The following is a 12975-nucleotide window of genomic DNA, read 5'->3' as shown; positions in this document are numbered from 1 at the left end:
CTAACACATATCCTCTAGTCTCTGCTGCCAAAAAAAATTTCAAAGGTACCCTATTCTAAAGTTAAGTAATACTTTACGCTGCACAATATTTCTTTAACAAGTAATACTTTACGCTACACAATTTCTTCACCCTGCCGTTAGCGCTACGTTAGACACTAATGAAAGAACGGTAGTAGAACACTTCAATAATTATTTGCTACGGACCTGATCCACATTGCAACGTCAAAGTGATTTGACGCTCGCGTCGGAAACGACATTAGTCGGAATTTTAAAATTAAGTTTATCTGAAGGCTTATATGCCATTTTTTCCGGGGTTGGATACTTTGCGGAGGTGGATTCTGCTAACGTTTGTTTTGCATAGGAGCTGTGTAGGACTAGGGGGCCGCAACTTGTGTCATCACGCAGCAACTCGTAAGACGCCATGTGTGTATGAAGCGCGGAGCGTTCCACAGAGCTCTTAAAAGGAACCTAAGAGGACAAAATTGAAGTTTGGTTATTTCCAAAGATTGCCTCATTAGAATAACACTGACACCACTTTTAACGCAAACTTCCCTGAAATAGCCATGCAACCCACTAGTGACTCTTCGCCCTGAACCTATGACGTATCACGGGCAGTTTGTTGCGGCTGGCTGAGGTCGACAAAATCCAACCCAAATTAAACTGGTTAAACTGGGATTATGAGCTTGCAGAACGAGCTATTGGCGATGACGTTTAGTGCACAATCTTTAGGGCTGCAGTCGTCGTCGTCGTCGTAATCGTCGTTCGTCTCATGTAGTCACGGTACTAAAACACCGGGAAACTCGTTTCCGCCTCGCGCTAGAACATAACGCGCGCTAAAAAGCACCGGGACACTCTTTTACACCTCGCGCTGGAGCGCTTCGTAACGCGTACTAAAAAGAAAAAAAGGACAATCGTTTAGGCCTCGCGCTACAGAGCTTCGCGCTTCAAAAACACGAGACATTTACAGCAAAGCTACCCCCTAACGGTTTCATCTCCTTTGACAAAAACGCCAAGGCACCAAGAATACACTTATAATCTGCATAAGTTCGCCCCTCCCCAGGTTCTATGTTAGTGGAGATGACCCCGGATTTTTTTTCCTTTTTCAGATTTGTGTTCGGCCAATTATTTCCATTAACGCTATTATAACGGATACAGGTAGAACTTCCGCCATATCAGCGTTTTTGGGAAATGCATGGCGTTACACCGTGTGGTGCACCATGCAGTTATCGCTATTTTTTTTTATTTTGTTTTTTCAAAATTATATTCGACCAATTATCTCTAATTACGCTGTTCTAACAATTACAGGTGAAGCTTTCGCTAAATCTGCATTTTTTGTGGAAATGCTGGGAGTTGCACGGTCTTGGCTGTGGGGTACTCGGCAAAGAAGGCTACAATAAAACAAAAGTCAGTATGTTGTTAAGGCTGCCGTACCCGGCAAATTTTGTTATCCTGATTTCTGTCTGCCTTCAGAGATATCGCAAGGATACCGCACTCTGCATACGGTTTTTTTTTATGTGTGTGCGTGACGACCGGACTTGTGCATAGCTTATTTTTGCAGCTGCTAGTAATCGTGCCGTGAAATATTGTCTACGACTCGATAGGAAGGGTCACGTAAGTGGGTGTGTCGCTTGTGCCATTTGCCCAGTGTCCTGCCAGGCAAGCTCAACACGCTCGACGGCTGCGAAGCATCCGCCGGCATTTTACACACCACGCGCACTAGTAGTGCTGCGATGTTTAATGTTCATTTGGAAATTCCACTATTTGGCGAAACATTCTTCCTGCTAAAAAAAACCCGGGCTATCTCCACTAACGTGAAACCTGGGGAGAGGCGAAGCATGCAGTGCATAAGTGTATTCTTGGCGCCTTTGCGTTTTCGCCAGCGGAGATGAAACTGTTGGGGCTAGACGTATACAGCTTTGCTGTAAACGTCTCTTGTCTTTGAAGCTCGAAGCTCTCTAGCGTGAGGCGTAAACGAGTGTCCCGGTGTTTTTTTAGTACGCGTTACGTTCCAGCACGAGGTGTGAACGAGTTTCCCAGTGTTTTAGTACCACGACCACATGAGACGAACGATGATTACGACGACGATGGTGACAGGAGACGCCAACAGCCGCAGCCCCTAAGGAGTTTCGCCTATAAAAGAAAAAGAAAAATAGAGAAAAATCACGAAAAGTGGCGAACCGTGTAACCGCCGGAATTTCCGCAAAAATGCAGATTCTTCTTGCCTTAGAAATATTGTGTTGTTTTTGGTGCAAATTTGCTTCCACGCCCGAAAAATAAACAGTTGGTAGTCAGCACCCGTTTGTGCCCCACGTGTCTCTATTCCTCCGTCCCGTTTTGTTCGCGCTGTTACGACTTCTCGTGAACATAAACCGAGTAACTCGCACCAGAGTCCTGCTACAGAAGAGCGGCTGTTGCAACAGACCTGATATTGAAAGATTTAGCAAAGAGTTTAGAGCCTACCGCTAAACGGTACAGTTGTGCCGAGGCACAACTGTACCGTGCGTATGGGACCACAAGCAGCCATGGGAGGCCATGTGGTAGGTCCCTCGAACCCCTTCGGGCGGGGTTTGGGACTCCTGGGCACCCACCAGTTCAAAGGGTACAAGCGCCCCCTGTCTCGGCGGAGGATAAAGGTTAATTCACGGTTAATTCACGCGCTTAAACATTTACGGGAACCCAATGACCACTCTCAAGCAACCCTACGAAATTACTAGTGGCCAACGCAGACTCACTCCCAAACACCTCCTTTCCGGAGCACTCAGATTACTGACTGTCGAGGTGGCCGGAATCTTTGAAGCTCACACTGACGAATACGCATGAGGGGAATCACAAGACACCACACTCGTGAGCTCGCCGCCTTTATCACGAAAAGCGTTCTCCGCAGGTAATAGGAGCTACCAGAAGCATCCAGCGGGTTAATTCCATGCCATGATGTTAAAACGTTGGAGTACTTACCATGCATAAGATTAGAATAACCTGCATGAACATTCGATTCATAAATGCTGGTCGTGGCGGTCGTGCTATGACAAAATGGCGCTGCCTCGTGTGCCTTCGTCTTCCTCGAGCGTTTCCATGCACTACACTGATGCCGATTGAAACGCGACCTAGCAAGCACACGCAATGCCGCTCTGAATTGAGTGGGGACAATTAGATATGCAAAAAACAAAGTTGAGTGCTGTGCAGAAAAGATTGAGAAAACATGGACACCGAAAACTTCGTCCCCTTGAGGCGATGAAAATTCAAAACGGCTATGCTCAATATTTATTTGCCATATCAAGTTTGTGGCGTATAGTTTGGCATAAATGAGCAAAGCAAGCACATTGTTGCTTTGCAAACCTGCAACCAAGATGCAAGTCCGCGGCGTCCGCGGCGCAACTTTCCCTTGAGGTTTATTCTACCTCTTTCTCCTTGCTTCCAAGTTGAGATTTTATTTCGTCAGGACATAACAGTGGTGTTTCGTAAAGATGAAGGTGATTATCGCTAGCGATAATTCTCTCTGTCTTTATTGGTGGTAACACGCATTTATTTTATGCACAAGGGATACAAAGACGCCATCTCACGCTTTAGCGACTTTTGGTGTCTAGGAAACGCTGAATAATTTGAAACGGATTGAAAGATCTCACCAGAGACGGCGTCAACATAGACATTCGGTGGAAGCAGGCGATGTCATAGCAGATGAGAGACGATATGGTATTTTGATCGGCACAGAAGGCTTTTCCAGTGAGCGCGAGGTTGTGGAAGATACAACTTTCGCGCAAGAGGGCTGTTTGAGAGCACGGAGCAAGAATGTTTGAGAGGGGCCGCCACGTTTGCATAGCGCCCAAGCACAGCTGCAGGCAAGTTTGTTCGTGGCTTCAAGGTCCACTGCGAATGAACACGGGCTGCAAAAACGCTTCGTTGCCGATCAATGAATAACGGTTCAGTCAGTGGGTATACAAATTGCACAAGCTGAACACTTTTGCTGCAAGAGAGAAGGAAATCTTGTCATTACTCTTGTGTTCTTTTTCTCGCGGTGTGTGCTCGCCCGTGCTTCACTTATACTGCCAGCTATGTTTCTGTGACAGCTGACCTGAGCACATGGTCATCACTACCACCACTACCATCATTGTCATTATTGTTGTGTTGCCGGGGGTGACCGATGACAAGGGCCCGGCACCTGGAGCGAGCGCAACGGAGCGCCGGCCCACGAAACCGCGGCACGAGCAAGGAGTGCAAGTCCGGACCCGCTGAAGCCCAACAATCGACTGGCCCGACAAGAGGACGTTTATTGGTTTATTGCTATCTATGCCGATGACGTCGTGGTGTGGACGGAAGCAGTGGACTATGCAGACACTGCGCACATGCAAACGAACTACAAGCAGCTGTGTTCAGCCTTGAGAGATCCCTCACAGCCCTGAAATTGCACTCGTCCCCAACCAAGACAGAATTTCTTAGTGTCGATGGCCGCCAGGCCACAAATCAAGTTTACCAGTTACGGCTTGACATGGGTAACACTACACTTATGTCCCAGAATGGCACCATACGGCTCTTGGGCTTGCAAGTTAGCAGCTGCAACAGCCCCAATGCATGGATCCGTAAACTAAGAACTACCTGGCGGCAAACTTTGCATTTAATTACGAGAATATCGAACAAGTATGGTGGAACCCAACAGCGCTCCTGTCTCACCTTGGCTCGAGCCGTTGCAATAGGCCGAATGGCCTATGGCTTTTCCACTTACAACCTCCGAGATAGACATATGAAAGACCTCGGTGTATTGCATCGTGCCACTATACGTGCCATTATGGGCCTCCCGCGACACACCAGAGTCGACCTCCTGGAGAAGGCTGCACCGCTTCCACCCCTCCCTATCCTCGTGGAAGAGGCAAAATTGCATCACCAGCAACGCCTTGACCTTACCCCTCAAGGGAAAGCTCTCCAACAATGGGACCATCAAAACAGCCACACAGATCTCTCCATTATGCTGCCTGCTCTTCCGCCATGGGAACGCCCGCCACTTGGCATACTTCGTCGCCGCCCCATAGAGCGACGTCGAAAAACTGTACGGGAGCAGTACATTGCCCAGTTGGCTCACGACAAAGGCTCCGAGGAATTAGACATCTTTACAGACGCAGCTATTAGCGGCATGAGCGCAGCAATAGCCTGGACTTGCCCCGAAGACCCAACCCTGAATGGATCTCGGCAGATCAGAAACACGTACGGCCTTACTGACGATGTCGAACTATTCGCCATTCTTGGAAAACTCCAACAAATTCAGACCTCCCAGCAATCCGAATATCACCATTACCGTATCATTACCGATTCACATGTTGCCCTCCAGGAACTCAACAAGGCTTATACCCATAATCTCACCGCCAACCACATTATAAGCACAATTCAATCCTTGCGCGGACAAGGTATCATATTCGTCTGGCTTGGACACCTGGTCACACAGCTGGAGCGACTGGAAACCAGCAAGCACACAACGCTGCTAGGGAGTGCCTTCTTTCGACTCCTCCCCTGGCTACCACGCCCGCTGACGAAACCTCACCTACATGTTTAGCCTGGTATCAGAAAAGACGGCAACTGCGGCAACAAAGTCAACGGCGGCTCCAAGAATCTACCCCCCCCCCCCCCCCAGGCTTTCTCCCTGCTTCGATATCCCTTTCTCGGCAGGGCGAAATCTTCGTTAACAAGGCATGCGCGGATGCCGCCTACACCCCGGACATTGTTCGCAAATGGTACTACGGCAGCACATCCCTTTCATCCGCACCTACGTGCAATTTCTGCGGTGCAGCTAATACCGTCCCGAACTTGTTTCACCTTATATGGTCATGTCCGACTTTCGAAAGCGGCCGAGAACAGCTGGTAGCCTATTGCCCACCACCACTTACCAATACGGAGCACCTGGAGCGCCTGCGCTCCGATGCTACTCTTCTCGAACGCATAGGAATTTATTCACTTGCCAGTGGTCTTTACAAAGCAGTGTAGAACGGACTGACAGCCCTAGTAGGGCCTGCAAACGGACAAGTTGTGTTTAACAGGGTGCATGTGACTTTCATTAAGACTTTCGATTCCCCTTCCCTCATCTTCCAATAACACCCCAGGGCCTCAGGCCAATTTCTAAATAAAGTCGTTCATTCATTCATTCCCGACGACCAATGACGGCACGCCTACACACGTGATTGGCTAACTCCAATCACGTGTGTTGTTCGACAACGACATCTATTGCACACTTTACAGCACAGAGGCGTGCCACCGTGCAATAGAGGAGGGCGCCACTGACCTGCACCACATTATCCCCCCGTCAACATGAACGTCACCACAACCACAGTCCCCTAGTCCACACAAAAGCGCTGGGTCACTCGCGCACAGTCTCATGGTCCACACACAAGGTTCACTCGTGCACAACCAGTGGGAGGAGGAGTAGAAGCAAGACTACATCTTGTACATGTTGGCAGCACAAGAACACGGAACAGCATAAGACATCTTTATGACAAACCGAGCAAGAAAACACACACAAAACATTTCCCGTGATGTCACGGCGGGGACCTACATAGAGCCATGGCATCATAAGAAATTTTACGTCTGCGACCTAGGGCACAAATTCGCTAAGCCACTGAGGCCGCTTTGTATTACGGCGTGGACGCGTAGAATTGGAGGAGGAACTTGGTATAGTGTGACCCATGTCGGTCAACTTTGAACACCCAGACGTCCTCTCATTCTCCATTGATGTATTGGTTAATTGGCTACTAGAAGAGGTTTGTTCAAGAGAGTCCTGACAACCCGAAGTTTCTTTGAGGAACAACCGATTCAGACCTTACACCTAAAGAGAGCTCTGACGGATCAGAGTCTGTCTGAAAACTTGGGGTGGGCCCATCCGCCACAGGTGAACTAGTGGACTGACTGCCACAAATGTCTAAGTTGGAGGACTGGTACAGAAATTCTTTATGCCTAAGGAGAGTTCATCGTTCTGGGAAGAGTGTGGTGCCCATTCAAACTCCTTAGGGACAGAAATAAGATTTAGCGCAGCGAAAGACACGGACGGTGAAAAGGACTATTCTAGGATATAATATTCTAGGCACTAAAATTGCTCTGTCGGATCTGTTTCCGGAGCCGATCTGCTGGATCCTAGCCATAGACAGCTTTGCTGTAAAAGTGGTGTAAAGATGTCGTCAGAAAGGTGAAATAACAACACGACCACGCACAATTCCTATATACAGAGCAGTGCACGAATGCAATTGCGATTTCTAGGCCCGGCACGGCCCGGCTGACATGGCCCGGCCCGACAAATTTCTAAAATATGGCGCTGGTCTGTCCCGAGCTTGACAGAATGTAGTAAAATAAGCCCGCCAGACTATTTTTAAATATCAGCCCTTGTCAGATGAGCCCGTGAAAAATAACAAAATCCCGGGCCATCTCCACTAATGTGAAACCTTATGAGGGGCGAAGCAGTATCAGTGTAATTTGTTGGCGCCTTGGCGTTTTTGCCGACGGAGATGAAACCGTTATGGGGTGCAGGTATACAGCTTTGCTGTAAAAGTATCTTGTCTTTGAAGCACGAAGCTCTGTAGCGCGAGGCGTAAACGAGTGTTGTTTTGTTTTTTTAGCACGCGTTACGTTCTAGCGCGAGGAGTAAACGAGTTTCCCGGTGTTTTAGTACCGTGACTACATGAGACGAAGACGCCAAACTAAGCCCCCTGAGAGGCTGCGCCCCTAATTTGCGGTCTTAAATATAAACGTAAGCATACGGCAAGTATATGGGATTTAAATTTCTATTAAACTTGGACCGAGCTTTGTACAACAAAAATATCCTGAAAAATTATCCAGAATATGTATTTTCGAGAATCTAGGCGAAGTATGTGCTCGACTTGCGACGGGCAGTCTTCGAACTGAAGGCACACCGAGGCTCCTTTAAATGATTTTGAGAAAAGGGGCTAATCTTTTTATTTATGCATTTATTGAACAGGCATTGCACCTTTCTTTGATCTGTTCACGGAAAAACTCTCCTTCCATATGATTTTGTGGAGAAAGGAAAGCTGTCTATGCATAGAGAGTTCTTTAATTCTTCAGACATGCCTGTCTTGCTTCCATGATGCAGCCCGCCGCGCTGATGTTCAGTTCGCTTTTCGGCTTTTTTGTGTGTGTGTGTGTGTGTGTGTGTGTGTGTTCATTTAACCTAAGGAGTAAAATGAGCAAACTTTTTGAATCAACAATTTAAAATTTGCGGTGCACGACTGCCGGGCCAAGTCGGACCGAAACAACCAGAAAGAAAGAGAGAAAAAACGCAGCGCCATGGCTCGCAATGGCGCCCCGGCGAAAAAAAAAAAAAAAGCAAAATAAAATTGCGCGCGTGGGGGAGCGGTACGTACGCGCCCGCTCCTCGAGACACCCTATTAGACAGATTTAGTTGGGCGTTCCGGGCGTTAGCGTATTGCTGGGCGTAAAGCGGAGCGTACGCTCGTCGCGACGCGCCCATGGATAGTTTTAGTACAGCGTTTTTCGTAGCGTGCGCTAACGCTTGTGGCGCCACCTGTTGAACCCAACGCGAAGTACCCACATTTAACCTTGCGGCGCCACCTGTTGAACCCAACGCAAAGTACCCAAATTTAACTTTTTTACGTGGCTAACCAAAGCAAACTGTAGCTGGACGGCGTTTTTTTTTTTTTTTTTCAATGCGTTAATGCTGGTTTCGATTGTAAAGATCTTGCAAGTACGATAAAAAATACCCTCTTACCTTGATGCAGTATTAGGGAAAAATATGATACACCCGTCGCGATTGTTTTGCTCAACCGCGCGACGCCGAAGTTTTGAAGCAACACGCAGTGCTCGGGATACTCACTTTATTCAGCTCTGAAATATGGCAGGACCATGCGACAAATACAACTGAGCATGGCATGCGACGCTAATGCAACACGCAAAATGAAACAGCGGGTAGGCTGGCACGGCGGTTTGGTGATACACTTCACCCGGGTGTAGCAACTCAATAAGATACACTATGCGTTCCTATTACTCACTTCCTCTTATTCGTGGAGTACAACTACAAATCCTTCACGTTTCACACGGTAGCGCAACGTTCTCGGCTCGCACCCGAGGGCGCGACGACGGCGCAGGCGAAAATTCTTTAATTCCCTAAATGGAGGCCGCCGATCTGCACTAACACTGCGCGCATTCCACCGCCGCGACACGCACACAAACACCGCCGCCCGCTTCGGGAGCCGTCCAGGTTGTCCTTGGTCGCTCATTTCTGGTCTGCATGCCTGTTGGAACTGCAACGTCGTCGCCTAACGAGAAAAACACGCGACGGTCCGCGTTTTCTGTCGGGGAACCACCTGCCACGACCGGCCGCCGACATCGCCGAGGCAGCAGCCATTTTGGAAGCAAGGGGCCTCCCAGCAGGTCCGCAGCGCCCCGCAAGCGCCCCGGAGCATACGCTCCCAGCCGTTGCGTGCGTAGCACCGCATCGCCGGGGCGTTTACGTAGCGTACTGCGCATGCGCAGTCGCGAGCCGCCCCGCCGGGGCGTACGCTCGTCCGGAGCGCGCGCCCAACTAAATCTGTCTATTATAGTTGGGAGCGGTGGCATGCGCAACTGCGTGCGCAGGTCGCACAAAATTTAGCCGGTCCTGGTCGGACATGTTGCCGTTGGCTTGGGCATTCTTTTAAATACTGTGGTGAAGTGGTGCCAAGTGGTTGAACTTATCTTGAACAAGAAGAAAGTTGCACGCACACGAGAACGAGGCGCCATAGAGTTTCTTAGCTAGGCGCATGGAATGGTGGCGCCATCCATGCGACATCTTCGGTAACATCAGCCGCGAAATTGACAGACAAGATGGCGCGTAGCGTCAAGACCGGCAAGCACAAACACAGCGTGCCAAACTTTTCCTCCCAGGCTCACGCCCCTCTAACGTAACGTGCTAAGTCGCGGTACGGCACGCCATTTCTTCTAAAGCAAGCATTTAAACATTTTTTTTTTCTCATCTAACCACGCTACAGGCTTATTCAGCCAGGGGGATAAAGCGAGCTCCGAGACCGTACGAATCGTGGGCGCTGACATGATACAATTCCCATGGTTGCCAGATCAATTGTATTCAGCCTTCTAAAAAGTTGTTCCGCAATTATTTAACTAAAACAAAAAACTGAAGCAAAACTGTTACAAATAATTGCCTCGGTAATTGAAACCAGCTCTATAAAAATTGTTTAGTGTAATTAAGCTGTAATTAGCGAACAAAGAGTAATTGCGTACTTCAGTTTTGGTTTCGATTTGTGGCAAGGCCCTTCCGCAAGCCTTGCGCAGTGTGTGTGTGCAATCTCCAGCTCAGATCTGCGTGCGTGCAAAACGTGTACAACTGGTACAACTCGGATGCACGCGCTGAGCAAGTGCCTCCCCGGGAGCTTGCGAGGCTGTCATTCGTTTCTTCACGTTAAGCACCCTATCTATTGCCCCTGAACTGACGCCGGAACAGCGATTCCGATCTGACCTTGACTACCGCGAGTTCACTACATTCTACGGAGTGGCAGTCAGCGATCGTTCCCGTTGGAAAAATAAAAAAGAGCTTTTATAATCGTTCGGTTCCAGTTGTTTTATTCATGGAACTTCTTACAGCTCTCCGTGCTTCGAACTTTCGCGCAGACGTTCGGGAAGGTAGAACGAAAAAATAAGCAACGAAATACGGTTTCTTTTTTAATCAGTCACAATAAGTCAATCTTCTCTCCTCGCGCGCTCTGTGCGACAAATTACTGCCCATTTGCCCACTCAGTCCCTCAAGCTTTCCCTTTGAATTGTTGTAAAGCAGCTAGAACCTGACGAATACAGACAGAAAGGGAAGCGGAACTCGCCGCCGACTGTATTTCGCATACTCCCTTGGCATGCATCCTGCCACTCCGTTGGCCTGCGATCGACTGCGCTCTTTCGTTCCTGTGCTTCAAAGGGCCGCGACTCACCAGCAATATCAGCGTTAGCCCATGCGATAACGTTTTTTTTTTTTTGTTTTCTTTTGTGTCAATAAAGGTTTTACATTCAGCTAAAGCCACAGTTCACTTCGTTTGAAAAGCATTGAGCGACTCGCAAAATGTCACAGAATGGCCAATAAAGCGGCACAGCGCAAAAATGCACGGAGGTCATGACGGAGATTCATTTTTCTGTGCGCCCCAGTACGGATCAGCTGATCCCTCGGCGTCCTCGCGCATGCGATCAGTCGCATTCGAGCTTGCGCGAAAGTGCTGTGTGAGCGTTGCCACATCTTGCTCAAATAGTCTCAGTACATATAAGTCACGCTAAGCCGAAAACACGTCGGTTACCTACCCACAGGAGATAAACTACGCAATGCTGTCGACGCCGCCTACACAAATTCCGCCTGGCTCCATGGCCTGGCCAGCGGTCCGCCATGTTACAATTAATCCCGGCATGCTTCGCTACCCGGACGCGGAAACGCCAGAGTAGCACGTTGCCAGATTACAACCCATCGATTTCGCCGTTTTTAGTAAGCAAAAGCTCATCTGGCAACCTTCAAATCGTTGTATCATGTCTGCCACTGTGTGTCGTACGGTTCCAATGCATTGGCTCAGCGGCGCGCTTTCCCTCTAGAGTCAGTATATTATCTCTATGTATTCAGCCTTCCTTACCAGAAAGCTGAGGCTATTTTATTTACGTTACAATACTAAAAGAATGCAGCGGCAGATATTCAGAGGAATGAGACTTTATTGAAAAGTCAAAAAAAAAAAAAAAGAATGAGCATGTCAGGTGGAGCAGTGCTCTCAGGTGCAGTTCTGTTAGTGCTCACAGTTGTCCACAGTTGGCGACGACGATCTTCTTGGTGGTTTTGCCCGACTGCGATCCGAAGGACTCGATCTTCTTGACAACGTCCATGCCCTCCACGACGCTGCCGAACACGACGTGCTTCCCGTCCAGCCACTGAGTCTTGGCGGTGGTGAGGAAGAACTGAGACCCGTTGGTGTTGGGCCCCGCGTTCGCCATGGAGAGGATGCCCGGGCCGGTGTGCTTGAGCTGAAAGTTTTCATCCTCGAACTCGTCCCCGTAGATGGAACGGCCTCCGGTTCCGTCGTGGTTGGTGAAGTCGCCGCCCTGGCACATGAAGTTGGGGATGACCCGGTGGAAGGTCGAGTTCTTGAAGCCGAATCCTTTCTCACCGGTGCAGAGGGCCCGGAAGTTTTCGGCGGTTCGCGGCACCACGTCGTTGCGGAGCTCCATCACGATCCGCCCAATCGGGGCACCGCCGGCCGCCATGTCGAAGAACACCCTCGGCTTCGCCATGTGTGCGTCTTCACTCAACGGTATTCCGCCTTAACACTCTGAAAAAGCAACGTTCGATGCCTTGGGAGGCACAAAGACTGGACTGGGCACGAGGTGCTTCCGAACGACGCCGGCGACGCTATAAATATGTGGCTACGGTGACGGCTACGGCTACGATATGGCGGCTGGCTTTTGGCTTTCAGCTTCGGATGAGTATGGATGCGGCTGCGTTTGCGTGATGCCACGTCTGCAAGCAGTTTTCGCTGACGCGAATAAAAAATCATAGCACCTTTCTTCAGAGAAAGATGATTAAAACGCGAAGTTTATACCGTGCAACCTGAGTTACAGCCAAAGTCCAAAATCAAAACGGCCGAGGTTCAAAGCAAGAGTCCAACCCTGCTTAGAGAATGCATCATCATTATCATTAACCGTGTACTGCCAGACTATATTTTGCCGGGAGGTCCGTTAGGTGTGCAAAGAAATCCCATTGTTATTTCAAGTTGTGTGTGATTGATGTACCCTTTGTTAAACCCATTGTGTAAAGTTGGCTTTCCTGCAGTGTGTTTTACTCTGACGTCGACACCATCAGTGGCATAGAAAGCTTCGCTCTAAAAGGTAAAAACTTCACAATGTGCCCTATTCTGGGCTTCACCGGTGGCGAATAAACTAAAAATACCTAGCAGTGGCTTAGCTCGGCTATGCCAGGATATATGTAGCGTGAGCTAAGGTTCAGCTGGTTATTCTTAG

At 49.0% G+C, this 12975-nt stretch overlaps 1 pseudogene across 1 annotated transcript; it reads right to left on the bottom strand.

Annotated features, from left to right (window-relative positions):
* Positions 1-11658: 11658 nt before the first annotated feature.
* On the bottom strand, positions 11659-12389 carry LOC144153013 (peptidyl-prolyl cis-trans isomerase pseudogene; annotated as a pseudogene). Its single transcript, XR_013319270.1, has one exon. The product of XR_013319270.1 is annotated as a peptidyl-prolyl cis-trans isomerase pseudogene (transcript).
* Between the last annotated feature and the right edge of the window lie 586 nt (positions 12390-12975).

Source organism: Haemaphysalis longicornis, unplaced genomic scaffold (assembly GCF_048455015.1).
Source record: "Haemaphysalis longicornis isolate Haplotype H1 unplaced genomic scaffold, Haemaphysalis longicornis Haplotype H1 scaffold_9, whole genome shotgun sequence".
In the NCBI taxonomy this organism is placed as follows: domain Eukaryota; kingdom Metazoa; phylum Arthropoda; class Arachnida; order Ixodida; family Ixodidae; genus Haemaphysalis; species Haemaphysalis longicornis.
Note: the sequence above shows the minus strand (reverse complement) of the source record. Positions and strands in the feature narration are given on the sequence as shown.